Genomic DNA, 18808 nt, shown 5'->3' with positions numbered 1-18808 from the left:
GTTTTTGCAGGGACTGAAAGGAATATTCTAGAGCCCCTCACAAAATAACAGAGTTATTGAAGCATTAAATATATTTATAACATATATTTGCTCCAACTCAAATACAATATGTATTAGTTCAAAGATCCAAAATGCCATGAAAAAATGTGCATCATCTCTGGTTACTGTTTCCAGCATTTTCCAAAAATGATGAACATTTTTAAGGCCATTTGGGTTCACTAAAAAAATATTTTTAGTTGAACCTATTTGAATTGGTTTAGTCCTAGGGCTTGGTCATCCCCAATTCAAACTTCCTTTGAAATTAAACATGATGCATGGATTCAGATGCAACTTATTACAAACAATTCTAAGGCTGTGACAGGAAGGCATTGGGAAGCAATAAGTAGATGATGGGTTTCTAGAGTGACAGAAGCTTAAACCCTAGTTTATGCATTGCTTCGTAAGGGGCTGATTTGGATCCACATGTTTCATGCTATGGTTAGGTTTACCTTAATACTTTTGTTGTAGTTGCGGATGCTTGCAACAGAGGTTAATCATAAGTGGGATGCTTGTTCAAGTAAGAACAGCACCCAAGCACCGGTCCACCCACATATCAAATTATCAAAGTATCGAACGCGAATCATATGAACGTGATGAAAACTAGCTTGACGATATTCCCATGTGTCCTCGGGAGCACTTTTCCTATTATAAGAGTTGTCCTTTGCTATAAAAAGGATTGGGCCACCTTGCTGCATTTTATTTACTTTTGCTACTTGTTGCTCGTTACAATTTATCTTATCACAAAACTATCTGTTACCACTTATTTCAGTACTTGCAGAGAATACCTTGCTGAAAACCGCTTATCATTTCCTTCTGCTCCTCGTTGGGTTCGACACTCTTACTTATCGAAAGGTCTACGATAGATCCCCTATACTTGTGGGTCATCAAGACTCTTTTCTGGCGCCGTTGCCGGGGAGTGTAGCGCCTTTGGTAGGTGGAATTTGGTAAGGAAAATTTTATATAGTCTGCTGAAATTTACTGTCACTTGCTACTATGGAAAGTAATTCTCCGAGGGGCTTGTTTGGGGTATCTTCACCCTGTCCAGTAGAGCAAAGAGTTGCTCCTCAACCTACTAAACCTATTGAAAATGAAACTCCTTTTGAATTTCCTTCGGGTATGATGGAAAAACTGCTAGCTAACCCTTTTACAGGAGATGGAACAAAGCATCCTGATGAGCACTTAATATATGTGGATGAAGTTTGTGGATTATTTAAGCTTGCATGTATACCCGATGATGTTGCTAAGAAGAAGGTCTTCCCTTTATCTTTGAAGGGAGACGCATTGATATGGTATAGGCTATGTTATGATATGAGATCATGGAACTATAAAAGATTGAAGTTGGAATTTCATCAAAAGTATTACCCTATGCATCTTGTTCATCGTGATCGCAATTATATATATAATTTCTGGCCTCACGAAGGAGAAAGCATCGCTCAAGCTTGGGGGAGGTTTAAATCAATGTTATATTCATGCCCCAATCTTGAGCTCTCGAGAGAAATAATAATGTAAAGTTTTTATGCTCGGCTTTCTCATAATAATCAAACCATGCTCGATACTTCTTGTGCTGGCTCTTTTATGATGAAGACTATTGAATTCAGATGGAATTTATTTGATAGAATTAAACGCAACTCTGAAGATTGGGACCTCGACGAAGTTAAGGAGTCAGGTATGACACCTAAGTTTGATTGTGTTAAATCTTTTATGGACACCGATATTTTCCGTAAGTTTAGCACTAAATATGGACTTGACTCTGAGATAGTGGCTTCTTTCTGTGAATCTTTTGCTACTTATGTTGATCTCCCTAAGGAGAAGTGGTTTAAATATCATCCTCCCATAGAAGTAAAAGTAGCTGCACCTATTAAAGTTGAAGAAAAGACTGTCACTTATAATGATCCTATTGTTCCTACTTCTTATGTTGAGAAACCACCTTTCCCTGTTAGAATAAAGGATCATGCTAAAGCTTCAATTGTTGTTCGTAAAAGCAATATTAGAACTTATACACCTCCTGAGCAAGTTAAAGTAGAACCTAATATTGCTATTGTTAAAGATCTCTTGTCTGATAATATTGATGGGCATGTTATTCAGTTCGAAGGTGAAACTGCTAGAATTGCTAAACCTTGTGCTAAAGATAAACATAGACCTGTGGTAGGCGTGCCTGTTATTTCTGTTAAAATAGGAGATCATTGTTATCATGGCTTATGTGATATGGGTGCGAGTGCTAGTGTTATACCACATACTTTATACGAAGAAATTAAGAATGAAATTGCACCTACTGAGTTAGAAGGTATTGATGTCACAATTAAACTTGCCAATAGAGATACTATTTCACCAATTGGAATTGTTAGAGATGTTGAAGTCTTGTGTGGGAAAACCAAATATCCTATTGATTTTCTTGTTCTTACTTCTTCGCAAGATAGCTTTTGTCCCATTATATTTGGTAGACCCTTCCTGAACACTGCTAATGCTAGGATAGATTGCGAAAAGAATGTTGTTACTATTGGCTTGGATGATATGGTTCCTGAGTTTAATTTCTCTAAATTTAGTAAACAACATCATGAGGAAGAATTACCTAGTAAGGATGAAATTATTGATCTTGCTTCTATTGCCGTACCTCCTAGTGATCCTTTAGAACACTATTTGCTAGACCATGAAAATGATATGTTCATGAATGAAAGAAGGGAAATAGATGAAGCATTCTTTAAACAGGAACCTATTCTGCAACACAACTTGCCTGTTGAAATTTTAGGGGATCCTCCTCCACCCAAGGGTGATCCCGTGTTTGAGCTTAAACTGTTGCCTGATAATCTTGAATATGCTTATCTTGATGAAAAGAAGATATATCCTGTTATTATTAGTTCTAACCTTTCAGAGTATGAAGAAGAAAGATTATTGAAAACTCTGAAGAAGCATCGTGCTGCTATTGGATATACTCTTGATGATCTTAAGGGCATTAGTCCCACTCTATGTCAACATAAAATAAATTTGGAAGCAGATGCCAAACCAGTTCGTGATCCTCAACGACGTTTGAATCCTAAAATGAAAGAAGTGGTAAGAAAAGAAATACTCAAGCTTCTGGAGGCGGGTATAATTTATCCCGTTGCTGATAGTCAGTGGGTAAGTCCTGTCCATTGTGTCCCTAAGAAGGGAGGTATTACTGTTGTTCCTAATGATAAAGATGAATTGGTTCCACAAAGAATTATCACAGGTTATAGGATGGTAATTGATTCCCACAAATTAAATAAGGCTACTAAGAAAGATCATTACCCCTTACCTTTTATTGATCAAATGCTAGAAAGATTATGCAAACATACACACTATTGCTTTCTAGATGGTTATTCTGGTTTCTCTCAAATACCTGTGTTGGCTAGAGATCAATCAAAGACTACTTTCACATGCCCTTTTGGTACTTTTGCTTATAGATGTATGCCTTTTGGTTTATGTAATGCACGTGCTACCTTTCAAAGATGCGTGATGGCTATATTCTCTGACTTTTGTGAAAAGATTTGTGAGGTTTTCATGGACGATTTTTCCGTCTATGATTCCTCTTTTGATGATTGCTTGAGCAATCTTGATCGAGTTTTGCAGAGATGTGAAGAAACTAATCTTGTCTTGAATTGGGAAAAGTGCCACTTTATGGTTAATAAAGGTATTGTCTTGGGGCATAAAGTTTCTGAAAGAGGTATTGAAGTTGATAAAGCCAAGGTCGATGCTATTGAAAAGATGCCATGTCCCAAGGACATCAAAGGTATAAGAAGTTTCCTTGGTCACGACGGATTTTACAGGAGGTTCATTAAGGACTTCTCAAAAATTTCTCGGCCTCTGACTAATTTATTGCAAAAAGATATACCATTTGTCTTTGATGATGATTGTGTAGAAGCATTTGAAATACTTCAGAAAGCATTAGTCTCTGCACCTGTTGTTCAGCCACCTGATTGGAATTTACCCTTTGAAATTATGTGCGATGCTAGTGATTATGTTGTAGGTGCTGTTCTAGGGCAAAGAGTTGAAAAGAAATTAAATGTTATTTATTATGCTAGTAAGACTCTAGACAATGCTCAAAGAAATTATGCTACTACTGAAAAAGAGCTTTTAGCAGTTGTATTTGCTTGTGATAAGTTCAGACCTTATATTGTTGATTCTAAAGTAACTATTCACACTGATCATGCTGCTATTAAATATCTTATGGAAAAGAAAGATGCTAAACCTAGACTTATTAGATGGGTTCTCTTGCTACAAGAATTTGATTTGCATATTCTTGATAGAAAGGGAGCTGAGAACCCCGTTGCAGACAACTTGTCTAGGTTAGAGAATGTTCTTGATGACCCACTACCTATTAATGATAGCTTTCCTGATGAACAATTAAATGTTATAAGTACTTCTCGTAGTACTCCATGGTATGCTGATTATGCTAATTATATTGTTGCTAAGTTTATACCACCTAGCTTCACATACCAGCAAAAGAAAAAGTTTTTCTATGACTTGAGACATTACTTTTGTGATGACCCACATCTTTATAAAGAAGGAGTAGATGGTGTTATTAGACGTTGTGTACCTGAGCATGAAGAGGAACAGATCCTACGCAAGTGTCATTCCGGGGCTTATGGAGGACACCACACTGGAGATAGAACTGCACATAAGGTATTGCAATCTGGTTTTTATTGGCCTACTCTCTTCAAGGATGCCCATAAGTTTGTCTTATCTTGTGATGAATGTCAAAGAATTGGTAATATTAGTAGACGTCAAGAATTGCCTATGAATTATTCACTTGTTATTGAACCATTTGATGTTTGGGGCTTTGATTATATGGGACCTTTTCCTGCCTCTAATGGATATATACATATTTTAGTTGCTGTTGATTACGTTACTAAGTGGGTAGAAGCTATTCCAACTAGTAGTGATGATCATAACACTTCTATTAAAATGCTTAAAGAAGTTATTTTTTCGAGGTTTGGAGTCCCTAGATATTTAATGACTGATGGTGGTTCACACTTTATTCATGGTGCTTTCCGTAAAATGCTTGCTAAATATGATGTTAATCATAGAATTGCATCTCCTTATCACCCTCAGTCTAGTGGTCAAGTAGAGTTGAGCAATAGAGAGCTCAAATTAATTTTGCAAAAGACTGTTAATAGGTCTAGAAAGAATTGGTCCAAGAAACTTGATGATGCATTATGGGCTTATAGAACTGCATACAAAAATCCTATGGGTATGTCTCCGTATAAAATGGTTTATGGAAAAGCATGTCACTTACCTCTCGAACTAGAACATAAGGCATATTGGGCTATTAAAGAGCTCAACTATGATTTCAAACTTGCCAGTGAAAAGAGGTTATTTGATATTGGCTCACTTGATGAATGGAGAACCCAAGCTTATGAAAATGCCAAGTTGTTTAAATAAAAAGTTAAAAGATGGCATGACAAAAGGATACAAAAGCGTGAGTTTAATGTCGGTGATTATGTATTGATATACAACTCTCGTTTAAGATTTTTTGTAGGAAAACTTCTCTCCAAACGGGAAGGCCCCTACGTTGTCAAGGAGGTCTATCGTTCTGGTGCCATAAAAATCAACAACTTTGAAGGCACAAATCCGAAGGTGGTAAACGGTCAAAGAATTAAACATTATATCTCAGGTAATCCCATAAATGTTGAAACCAATATTATTAAAACTGTAACCCCGGAGGAATACATAAGTGACACTTTTCGGAACGTTTCAGACTCCGAAAAGGAATAGGTATGTGGTATGGTAAGTAAACCGACTCAAAAAACAATTTTTAAGGCAATATTTCTCCATTTTGGAATATTTAGAAAAATAGAAAAATAAGTAGCAGTCCAGGAAGGACACGAGGGCCCCACGAGGGTGGTGGGCGCGCCCTACCCATCTGGGCACGTCCCCTACCTCGTGAGCACCTCGTGTGCCTTCCGGACTCCGTTTTCTTGCATGTTACGTATTTTGGTTGGTAAAAATTCATTATATATTCTCCCAAAGTTTTTGACTCCTGTATCACGCAAATATCCTCTATTTTCGTTTCGAGCTGTCTCGTTGCAGATTAAATCAACATGTCTTCCTAGGATTCGGAAGGAGAAAGCTATGTGGATGATTACTTAGAAAATCCAAAGGTCTATGGAGATGTGGAACACGATATATCGACCACGGAGGAAGAAGAAGACTATGAACCCAAGGGGAAGGAGGAGACGAGCTCAGATGAAGATGAAGCACCATTGCCTCAACCTGGGGACATGCATGTGGAGTTCAAAAAGTCAAGTCTCCCTGATAGGGTAAAGAAACCCAAGTTCGAGTTTATCCCTTTTCGTCTTTTGCAGGAAAATAAGCAGGACCTATGCAAAAAGATATTAACCCTGGTGAGGGAGTCCTGGATTAAGGGGTGTCTGGATGGCCGGACTATACCTTCAGCCGGACTCCTGGACTATGAAGATACAAGATTGAAGACTTCGTCCCGTGTCCGGAAGGGACTTTCCTTGGCGTGGAAGGCATGCTTGGCGATACGGATATATAGATCTCCTACCATTGTAACCGACTTTGTGTAACCCTAACCCTCTCCGGTGTCTATATAAACCGGAGGGTTTTAGTCCGTAGGACAACATACAGACCAACAATCATACCATAGGCTAGCTTCTAGGGTTTAGCCTCTCCGATCTCGTGGTAGATCTACTCTTGTACTACCCATATCATCAATATTAATCAAGCAGGACGTAGGGTTTTACCTCCATCAAGAGGGCCCGAACCTGGGTAAAACTTCGTGTCCCTTGCCTCCCGTTACCATCCGGCCTAGACGCACAGTTCGGGACCCCCTACCCGAGATCCGCCGATTTTGACACCGACATTGGTGCTTTCATTGAGAGTTCCTCTGTGTCGTCGCTGTTAGGCTTGATGGCTCCTACGATCATCAATAGCGATGCAGTCCAGGGTGAGACCTTCCTCCCCAGACAGATCTTCGTCTTCGGTGGCTTCGCACTGTGGGCCAATTCACTTGGCCATCTGGAGCAGATTGAAAGCTACGCCCCTGGCTGTCAGGTCAGATTTGGAAGTTTAAACTACACGGCTGACATCCGCGGGGACTTGATCTTTGACGGATCCGAGCCACTGCCGAGCGCGCTGCACTGTCACGACGAGCATGATCTAGCTCTGCCGCCGAGCAGTGCCCTGGAGGCCGCACCCGCATCGGCTTCGACCCTTAATTCAGAGCCAACTGCGCCGATCGAGGATGGGTGGTTGGACGCCACCTCGGGGGCTGCGATCCCAACGGCGATCGAGCCGAACACCAGCCCCGCACTCCGCGAGACTCGTGATCCAAGGAGCCAGACTCCTCTCCGGACTCCGAACCCTCCGCGCCCCTGCCGATCGAATACGATTGGGCGCCGATCATGGAGTTTACTGCCGCAGACATCTTTCAGCACTCGCCTTTCGGCGATATTTTGAAGACACTAAAGTCTCTCTCTTTATCAGGAGAGCCCTGGCCGGACTACGGTCAGCAAGGTTGGGATACAGATGATGAAGAAATTCAAAGCCCACCCACCACCCACTTTGTAGCCACTGTCGACGATTTAACCGACATGCTCGACTTCGACTCCGAAGACATCGACGGTATGGATGCCAATGCAGGAGACGATGAAGAACCAGCGCCTATTGGGCCCAGGAAAGCCACCTCGTCATATGACATATACATGGTGGGCACCCCAAAAGACGGAGATGGCGATGGAACAGCGGAGGATGACCCCTCCAAGAAACAGCCTAAGCGCCGGCGTCAGCGGCGCCGCTCAAAATCCCGCCAAAGAAAATACGGTGATTCCAGCACGGGAGATAATAATACTTCGAGAGTGCCGAAGAAAACCCCCTCCAGCAAGATTCAACATAGGAGGATGGAGAAGCCAGCCCTCATGAGAGAGCGGCAGACAGAGAGGTCGAGGACGATAATTATATGCCTCCCACCGAAGATGAGGCAAGCCTCGACGACGACGAATTCATCGTGCCAGAGGATCCCGTCGAGCAAGAGCGTTTTCAACGCAGGCTTATGGCCACGGCAAGAAGCCTCAAGAAAAAACAGCAACAACTTAGAGCTGATCAAGATTTGCTAGTCGACAGATGGACTGAAGTCCTTGCGGCCGAAGAGCATAAACTCGAACGCCCCTCCAAGAGCTACCCAAAGCGCAGGTTTCTACCCCGATTAGAGGAGGAAGCACTTAAACCTACATCACCAGCACTTGATACGGCCGACCGGCCACCTCGTGGCCGCGACAGAGAGGCCTCTCGGCCCTCCACTCAAGCCGCACCCCGTACCAAGGCACGGGAAAATGCGCCTGACCTGCGAGATATGTTGGAGGACAATGCAAGGCAAACAAGATCGATCTACGGATCGCGTGGGCGCCCCATGACTCGAGACGGTAACCGTCACGCCGGACACAAATCCGGTAGGGCCGAACACAGTAGACAAAGCTCATTGGAGCTACGTCGTGATATAGCCCAGTACAGAGGCGCCGCACACCCACTATGCTTCACAGACGAAGTAATGGATCATCAAATCCCCGAGGGTTTCAAACCCGTAAACATTGAATCATATGATGGCACAACAGATCCTGTGGTATGGATCGAGGATTATCTCCTTCATATCCACATGGACCGCGGCGATGATCTCCACGCCATCAAATACCTCCCACTCAAGCTTAAAGGACCAGCTCGGCATTGGCTTAATATCTTGCCAGTAGGATCAATCAGTTGTTGGGAGGACCTGGAAGCCGCATTCCTCGACAATTTCCAGGGCACTTATGTGCGACCACCAGACGCCGATGACCTAAGCCACGTAATTCAGCAGCCAGAGGAATCGGTCAGGCAATTCTGGACACGGTTCCTAACAAAGAAAAATCAAATAGTCGACTGTCCGGATGCAGAGGCCCTAGCAGCCTTCAAGCACAATATCCGTGACGAGTGGCTTGCCCAGCACCTTGGACAGGAAAAGCCGAAATCTATGGCAGCACTCACAACACTCATGACCCGCTTTTGCGCGGGAGAAGACAGCTGGCTTGCTCGTAGCAACAATATGACCAAGAACCCTGGTAATTTGGATACCAGGCATAGTAGTGGCAGGTCGCGTCGCAACAAGTAGAAGCGTCGCATTAACGGCGACAATGCTGAGGATACGGCAGTTAATGCCGGATTCAGAGGCTATAAATCTGGTCAGCGGAAAAAGCCGTTCAAAAGAAATCCTAGGGGCCCGTCCAGTTTGGACCGAATACTCGACCGCTTGTGCCAGATACATGGCACCCCCGAAAAGCCTACCAATCACACCAACATGGATTGTTGGGTGTTCAAGCAGGCAGGCAAGTTAAATGCCGAAAATACCGACAAGGGGCTGCATAGCAATGACGACGAAGAGCCCCGGCCGCCGAACAATAGTGGACAGAAGGGTTTTCCCCCACAAGTGCGGACGGTGAACATGATATACGCAACCCACATCCCCAAGAGGGAGCGGAAGCGCGCGTTAAGGGACGTATACACGGTAGAGCCAGTCGCCCCAAAGTTCAACCCATGGTCCTCCTGCCCGATCACCTTTGATCGAAGGGACCATCCCACTAGCACCCATCATGGCGGATTCGCTGCATTGGTTCTAGACCCAATTATTAACAGATTTCATCTCACTAGAGTCCTTATGGACGGCGGCAGCAGCCTGAACCTGCTTTACCAGGATACAGTGCGGAAAATGGGCATAGATCCCTCGAGGATTAAGCCCACCAAAATGACCTTTAAAGGCGTAATACCATGTGTAGAGGCCAACTATACAGGCTCAGTCACACTTGAAGTGGTCTTCGGATCTCCGGATAATTTCCGAAGCGAGGAGTTAATCTTCGACATAGTCCCATTCCACAGTGGCTATCACGCACTGCTTGGGCGAACCACATTCGCCAAGTTCAACGCGGTACCTCACTACGCATACCTTAAGCTTAAGATGCCAGGCCCTCGAGGAGTAATTACGGTCAATGGAAACACCGAACGCTCCCTCCGAATGGAGGAGCACACGGCGGCCCTTGCAGCGGAAGTACAAAGCAGCCTCTCCAGGCAGTTCTCTAGTCCGGCCATTAAACGTCCGGACACCGTCAAGCGCGCCCGGAGTAACCTACAACAAGACCGCCTGGCACGTTCCGAGCAGGCGTAGCAATGCGGCCCCAACCTCAGCCCTCGCAAAAAATGCGACGCCAGTGCTTCGCGTACATAACTACGCTCTAGAAATACCATGGGTACAGGGGGAGGGGCACCATCACGGCACGCCCAAAACATGGCTTAAATCGCATCAGGGGCTGCCGGTTTTTTAATTTTCTCTTACTTTCAGGACTCCATTCTTCGGAAGGCCTGTTCGGCAGTTCAATTGCTGCACAAACGATGCAAGAACCAGGGAAGCAGACAAGCCATGCCGCATTACGGAACTCCCAGGTGGTCTCTATCACGAGCAGTATACCTCTTTCGCATACCATTCCGCAGCCTACCCCTGGAACGGACATGTTAAATAGTCCAACCTTTTGCTTATCGCATTATTTGTATCGTTCTGCTTTGATCGCAGCCCTTTTTAATAAACAATGCATAGCTTTTGTCTATTTTTGCATTACTCTTTTTTTACAAATATATGTTCCTTAACGACATGTTGCACCCGTACACTTTGGTACGGCCAAAATACGCCAGGGGCTTTAGTACCCTTCAATATGGTGTGAGAAGTCCGAACACTTTAACAAGTGCGGCACCCCGAACTTATAGCATTATATGCATCGGCTCCGAATCATGTCTTGGGTCAATAGTTGGGTTTGCCCGGCTCCTATGTTTTGGTGCCTTATGTTCCGCTGTGTCAGCTAAGGTAGCACTAGGAGAACTACTGCGATTGTGCCCTAGTTGAGCTGGGTCGAGCACCTCAGTAGAGAAAGCTAAAACTGACTGTCATGAGAAGCGAGAGATGGTCGCTGTTTGAGAGGTTTTTTGAGTCCCTAAAGACTTATGCCGCTTAGAGCGAGGAGTCGGCTCTATCCGGCCAAGGCGTGGATAGCGCCCCGAACTCGGCCTTCCAAATACCAGGGGCTTCGCCGAAATTTAAAATTATAGAATTCTATGGCTAAGTGAGAGTGTTCATGCATTATAGTCTGATTGCCTTGTTCGTTGTGCTGAGCGCCTCCCTCGAAGGACCCAAACATGGGAAAAAGAGCGCTCAGGTTTATCCCCGAACACCCCAGCACTAGCGGCACGGGGGCGGAAGCCGACGACTCGCCATCTCTCAGAATTGATAAACAGCCGCACAGAAGGTAATATTTTAAATTCCAACAGCATTGCTTAGCGCATGTGAACAAGTTTTCAGCGCACAGGACAAAACGAGCGAGTTTTACTCAAAAATTACATCCCTGGAACATTCATCCGCCATAAGGCAGGCACCCTTCAGAACATCCTTGTAATAATTCTCGGGCTTGCGATGCTCTTTCCCCGGCGGTGGCCCGTCCTTCACAAGCTTCTCAGCATCCAGCTTGCCCCAGTGCACCTTAGCATGGGCAAGGGCCCTACGGGCACCTTCAATGCAGACGGAGCGCTTGATGACTTCGAGCCTTGGACAGGCCTCCACCCGCCGCCGCACCAGCCCGAAATAGCTCCCAGGCAGAGCCTCTCCAGGCCACAGCCGAACTATGAGGCCCTTTATAGCCTATTCGGCCGCCTTGTGGAGCTCGACCAGTTGCTTCAGCTGGTCACTCAGGGGCACGGGGTGTCCGGCCTCAGCATACTGAGACCAGAACACCTTCTCTGTCGAGCTGCCCTCCTCGGCTCGATAGAATGCGGCGGCATCGAACACGCTACAAGGAAGATCTGTGAACGCTCCTGGAGAGCTCCGGATTCGGATAAGTAACAAGTAACTCACGTTTATGTGTTTGCTTTGCATAAAGAATGCGTTACCCGCCGCTATCTTTTTCACCGCATCCAACTCCTGGAGGGTCTTCTGGGATTCGGCCTTGGCAGACTTGGCATTTTTAATAGCCACCGCGAGCTCGGACGCTCGCGTCTTTGAGTCAAGCTCCAAACTCTCATGTTTTTTCATGAGAGCCTGGAGCTCTTGCCGCACCTTGCCAACCTGGGCCTCATACTTCTCCCGCTCGGTGCGCTCCGTGGCCGCCCTCTTCTCGGCCTCGAGCAGCGCTTGCTTAAGGGTCGCCACCTCAGACGTGGCCCCTACAATAGCCATGATAATCCTGTCATTTTTTTGCAATTGCACCTTTTTTATATATATTTAAACAAGGTATTTCTTACCTTCCTTGTCCTTGAGCTGCTTATTGGCACGCCCGAGCTCTTGCTCGAACTGCTCAAGGTTCTGCTTTAGCGTGTCCACTTCCGCAGTCAGTGCGGCGGATGCCAGCAGAGAAGCCTGCATACGCATATTGACTCCTTTTTGTTGGACTCCTGCTGTCAGGACCCCGACTCAATGCCACATCGATCTAGCATGTAACACCTCATATCACTTTGCGGCCTCACGCACGGTATTCCCACGGGTGTCGCCTTATCTTTACTCGGGACCGTTTGCGCCTTTTGGCACACGTATATGACAGTGTCGCTAGCATTCATATGATAAGGATCCCGGGCTGACATGGCTAGTCGTAAACCCAAAGTGGCACAAACTTACAGGGACAGGCATCCATGACCCAGCATCGAACGTGTCGGTCATCAGCGAGTGAATCCAGGCTGTAGCACTGGGCTAGCAGGACTCCGGTGAACCGGGCTGTAGCGGGCTAACAGGACTCCGGTATTCATCGCGTGACATTTCCCCGAAGGGACAGACACAGGAACGAAGAAGGACACATGCCGGCCAGCCTAAGTGTTCCGGAGCAGTAGCAAGCTACCATGGCTCGGTGGAAACACTAGGAGACATTTCCCGGTAAGAGAGGCTACTAAAGATAAACAACTAGATAGTCAGATCCCACACATACCAAGCATTTCAATAACATACACACAATATGCTCGATATGTGCAATACAACATGGCATCACAAAATGACTCTACGACTCAAGTAGTTTATTCAATAGGCTCCGAGGAGCGAGATATTACAAACATGGGTCTCATGACCCAACAATCAGAGCATACAAGTCAAAGCACAAGCGGAAGCTTAACATGTCTGAGTACAGACAACTATAAATGAAAAAGGCTGAGAAGCCTGACTATCTACCAGATCCTGCCGAGGGCACAAGATCGTAGCTGAGGTAACAAGCTAAACGTCGAAGTCCACGTGGAACTACTAGTGAGACTGAAGTCTCTCTGCAAAAACATAAATTAAGCAACGTGAGTACAAATGTACCCAGCAAGACTTACATCAGATCTATCTACATATGCATCATTATCAACAAAGGGGGTGGTGGAGTTTAACTGCAGCAAGCCAGCTTTGACTCGGTGGCTAACCTGAACTACGACTGCAAGTAACTCTTTTGAGGTGGCGCACACGAGTCCACATATTCACCATATCAATACACCACTATGGATCCGCTCCCGTCTCCCTACGAGAACGCCATCCATAGCACTCACGCTTATCTTGCGTATTTTAGAGTATCCACTTTCACTTGTCTATGAACTATGCAAGGGGTCCAAGTTTCCATATCCGAGGAATCCGGCTATTCGAATAGATGATGTTAACCCTGCAGGGGTGTACTTCTTCACACACGCTCTCGCCACTTACCGCCCTGTACACGTCATGTACCTCGGCAACCTTCAAGCGGAAGCCGGGCGAGGGAGTCGGCCACGACCTGACTAACCGAACAAGTCTCTAGTCCAGGTTTATCGCCTATTCGGGTTCCATCCGCAAGGAGATCCGGCCGGGGTGTCGCTCACGGCCCCAAACGATGTGAGCAGGGTTCCCAAGCCCACCATCCGGGTGCCACTTGGTACACCGTGCCACTGTGCCTAGTCTGTCCCAAGCCCACCTGTACCGGGTGCCACTTGGTAGACTACTAACACTACCTACAAACACCAGAAACTAGTTGCAACTCCTGGACAGAGATCATGTTGATTAATAAGTCGAGAGGGGCATTAAGCGATCCCAATGTGTGGTAGTAACTGGTCATGGATCACAAACACAGAACTCAGTTCCTGAGGACGGCTGCAATGAGACAACCCACCATGTACTCCTACATGGCCTCTCACCGCTACCTTTACCAAATCGTGTTCACACACTTAGCTCACACACAGTAGGACATGTTCACACGCCTCTGATTCATCCCCGATGAATCAGACCTGACTCAACTCTAAGCAGTAGCAGGCATGACAAACAAGCATGAATGAGTAGGCACAACAGGGCTCAAACAACTCCTACTCATGCTAGTGGGTTTCATCTATTTACTGTGGCAATGACAGGTCATGCAAAGGATAAAGGGGTTCAGCTAACGCAGCAAGTAACAAATATGTCGTTGTTGTACTAATGCAGTAAAAGAGAGCAGGAGCGGGAGAGTGGGATTTTATCGGAATGAACAAGGGGGTTTTGCTTGCCTGGCACTTCTGAAGATAGCATTGAGTCTTCATCAGTGTCAACGATCACATCGTCGGTACAACGTCTATCGAGGGGGAACAACACCGGCAAACACAAAAGAAACACTATCAATGCAATGCACAATATGATGCATGCTATGACATGGCAATATGAATGTGTTTTGGGCTAATGCACCTAGCTATGATTTAAATGAAGTTGGTTTGAATACAAGATTCAAATTCAAACTCCATATGTGATTATTTAAATGTTCTTTATTTGTTTTGTCCAAAACATGGGACAAACATTGTTCAAACATGCATGAAAATGGTACAGATGGATTCCTTGAATTTTTTTGATAATTTTTCATATATAATTTATTTCATTTGGAGTTACGGTTAATTTTCTATGATTTATTGAAGTTTTAGCTATTTCTGGAAATTCCTGAATATTTATAATTAAAATAATTCCAGAAAATTGTTAATTGCGTCAGCATGACGTCGGGGTGACGTCAGCAGAGTCAACACGGCAGCCTCGGGTCAAACCTGACCAGAGGGGTCCACTGGTCAGTGACACACAGCTGGCATAAGTCACTGACGTGTGGGTCCGGTCAAAGGCCACGTCAGCGAGGTCAACACCGACGCGTGGGGCCACTGTGATAAATTTAAACTAAACACGAATTAAGCTGTGATTAATTAGGGGCGTGGGGCCCATGAGTCAGTGGCCTAGGGGGTTGGTTAGTGTGGGGGGGTTAGCCGCTAACGACGGCCACGTCGGATTCGTCGGCGGTTGGACGACGGCGATGACCCAGAGCGGCGGTGGCTCGCCGGAGTTGCGTCGGAGACGACGGATCGACGCGCCAAGGGCACCAGGAGGTAGCCTGTGCCCGTGCGCATCTAGGGGGACCAACGGGAGGTGCGGGGGTGGCCGGGGTTCGCCGGAGTGGAGCCCGAGGCGGCGGCCGGAGCTCGGGGTTCGCGGGACCGGCGCTGCGGTGCACGGGAGGACGAGTGGTTAGGTGCTTTGGGTTCCTAAGGTTGCGGTGAGCATGCTGGTGGGCTCGGGAGCGAGCTGCGGTGGCTGTGGCCACGGCCACGCCATGGCCGGCGGCGAGATGCTTCGGTCATGGTTGGGGATCGGGGCTAGAGCTCGCGAAGGACGACGAGGAAAGGGGGAATCGAGTCAAAGGCTCACCGCGGAGCTGCAGGGATGGTTAGTGGGCTCGGGGGCGCGCCGGAGTGGCCGAATCGACGGAGAAGGGCACCGGGGCCGAAGCTTGAAGACGATGACGATGGCGGCTGCTCGGGGCCCTTTTGGTCGCGTGAGACGACGAGGAGGACGAGGGCGGAACAGCGGAGCTCGGGAGCGCGTCGGAGAGGAGAGGGGTGGCGGTGGCCGCGAGGGAGCTCGTCGGCGGCGACGGCTGCGTTCGGACGAGTGAGAGAGAGGAAGCAGAGGAGAGGGATGAGCTCGAGGGAGTGAGCGAGAGGGACCAGGGGGCTGCGTGGCGATGCTAGAAGGCCGTGGCGTTGCGGTGGAAGCAGGAGGTGGCCGGGGAAGCAGGAGGTGGCCGAGGCAGCGTCGGCGCCCGTCGGCCACGCGCGCTGCCTACTGGCGCGGGGAAGACGACAGGAGGAGGTGGGCTGGGCCGCGCTGGGCCGGTCCTGTTGGCCACCAGGTAAGTGGGTGGGCTGCTGGTGGGCTACCAGGTAAGTCTTCTGCTCTTTTTTAATTTTTCTGTTCTGTTTTATTTTTATTTAATCTTTTGCCACTGTTTTGAATTTAAAATAATTCAAACAATGCCAAAAGCTCCTCTGAATATTTTTATTTTGCTAGATGGACTTTTCCGAAAGCTCATAAAATATTTCAGGGGTATTTGAAATTATATTCTAGTTATATGAATATAATTCAAATTCAAATAGCTAATGACTTAAATTCAAAGTCCCAAAAAATAAATCTTTAAAAATGTTCAATATTTTTGGTTTGGATCAAAACCCTTGCCAAAAATATTAAACATCTAAGAAGAGCATTTTGGAACAATGAATGAGATTTTAGGGTTTTTGCCCTTCTTTTATTTAGGGTTTTGAGGCTTCTAAATTCCTCAGTTCAAGTTTCAGAAATTTAAACATGATGCAAGCAAGATGCAAACACTAGACAGCACCAGAAGCTAGGGATGTGACAACTCACCCCCACTAAACAAAAATCTCGTCCCGAGATTCAAGTGTAGGGTAAGACGATGGGGAACGCAAACTAGCACAATCTTCACGATCCAGGTTGCACTTCATAGGAACGTTGATTCGATCACCGTCATTGTCTTGAAGTCTTGCTCTGAGAAATCCTGCCAACATGACATGGAGGGAAGAAGGAGACTCTAGAAGGGTCGATCTTCTCGAAGATCGAACAACTCAGGATCAACTCATGGGATGAGACATTGACACATCTCTCGAGCTGAGACACGAAGCATAGATCTGAAGAAATGGAGTGAGACAGATGACGAGGGTTCGCTAAGTAGACAACAATTCCACACCTAAGAAGGTGGTAACCGATTGTCAACGTAGCGAGGAGTTGAGTGGCCATGATACCACGACGAAACATCCTGGAGGAGGGTGATTCGTAGATTATTACCTTAAGTGGCAAAAAGAATTACCTTTGATATAGAGATCATTGAGACTCTCTATATCAGCCTAAGGCAAATCACAACAATCGATTGGCGGGGGTCGGTAGAATGGCATACTCGGACTTGGATGATGTGGATTACCTTGTTGTAGACAACGTAATGGATGAGTTTGCTTATCACCGGAAATGGAAGAGACCCATGGTAGAATGGCACATTGGCGGTGCAAGCTGGGAACAAAATGCAAATGCTGGGAATGATTCTGGTAACTGGGGAAGAACCCAACAATAAAGAGTGAATTCACTGTTTGAAAAGGTCATAGCATTGCCGAGGAAACTGAGAGCACTATACAGTTAATGTCGACGATCAAACCTAGAACTTGCGCGTGCTCTCAAGAACTTGAGCATTTCCATAATCATCAAGGTTTTACCAACATCCGTGTCAAGGATCCTGGCAACACAACTTGCTACCATGATGAATGATGATGGATGATGCAGATGCAAAGGAAGATAACACTTTCTCAGATTTCACCCTAGCAATGCCAAGGAAAGAAAATCTGGATGATCGACCGAGAGACATTTAGCACTCCGCTTCTAATGTTCTCCTTGATGTGCTAGTGTATCCCATTCATAGATATGGTTTGATAACTAGAACATCAAGTAAAAGGTCGGACTTCGGGAGCAATAGAATCCATAAGGAACAGTTACGGAGGTAAATCCTACGAAATCCTTATGGGGAGGTGGCCAACTTCCTCAAACAAGATACTACAATAATAGGTCTTCCGGCTGGGTGTGTTGGCCACGACATCCACTTTACCGGTTATCGAGGGACCAATATTATAGTTCTTGGGAAATGTTCCAACCATCATATCTGCCTGAGATTCAGATCTGGTTGGTGTCAGGATATTCCAGACTCATCGAGTCTAGGAAGAAAAATGAAAGTTTGCAACACAAATCGACGAGATGACGTTGCGAGATTCTCGGGAAATGAACTACGATAGCAAGCTCCAAAACATGAGCTGGTTCTGCTACAAACATGTGAACACGTTGTCCCAGACAAGCATGCCCACATGGTAGTCTTACAATAAAACACTACCGAGTTCTGGTTGGGAACCATCAGCAAGGATATCGAAGTTCTTTCATAAGTCCGGATTAGCTCTTATGAAGATACTCCTTCTCCTTGAACAAATCAGTCAGTGGCTTGGTGTGCTACGGAATACATATGGAGTGGAGGTAATTAATCTACCAAACCATAGTATACTTTGCACATGCATGACTGACTTGGGACGATTCCAGAGGAAACAAAACTAACTTTCTCGAACCCACGGCGGCAACTTGCATCAAATGCACGTGAATCAAAGAAAGTCACTTCTTTCATCCAGCATATACTTCATGAACGGGGCATGAAGAAAATGCCTATAAAAGTTTCCAACACCAGGTTGATGTTCAACATGAATCATGGGGGAGACAAAATGCTGCTGATGGGCTCAATAACAACGCATCGGAATTTCCATATCACTGGACTTCCACCATCATGTGAACACGGTGATAGTATTGGTCAGACCAAAAGATGTAATGGCATATGCTCGAGGGATCAACCACGAGTAAGACAACATTACGAGCATCGTTGGTACTGATTTGATTGACGATAGCCCACACTCAAATCAAAGGATTGAT

The sequence above is a fragment of the Triticum aestivum genome, chromosome 3A, assembly GCF_018294505.1.
Source record: "Triticum aestivum cultivar Chinese Spring chromosome 3A, IWGSC CS RefSeq v2.1, whole genome shotgun sequence".
In the NCBI taxonomy this organism is placed as follows: Eukaryota; Viridiplantae; Streptophyta; class Magnoliopsida; order Poales; family Poaceae; genus Triticum; species Triticum aestivum.
Note: the sequence above shows the minus strand (reverse complement) of the source record.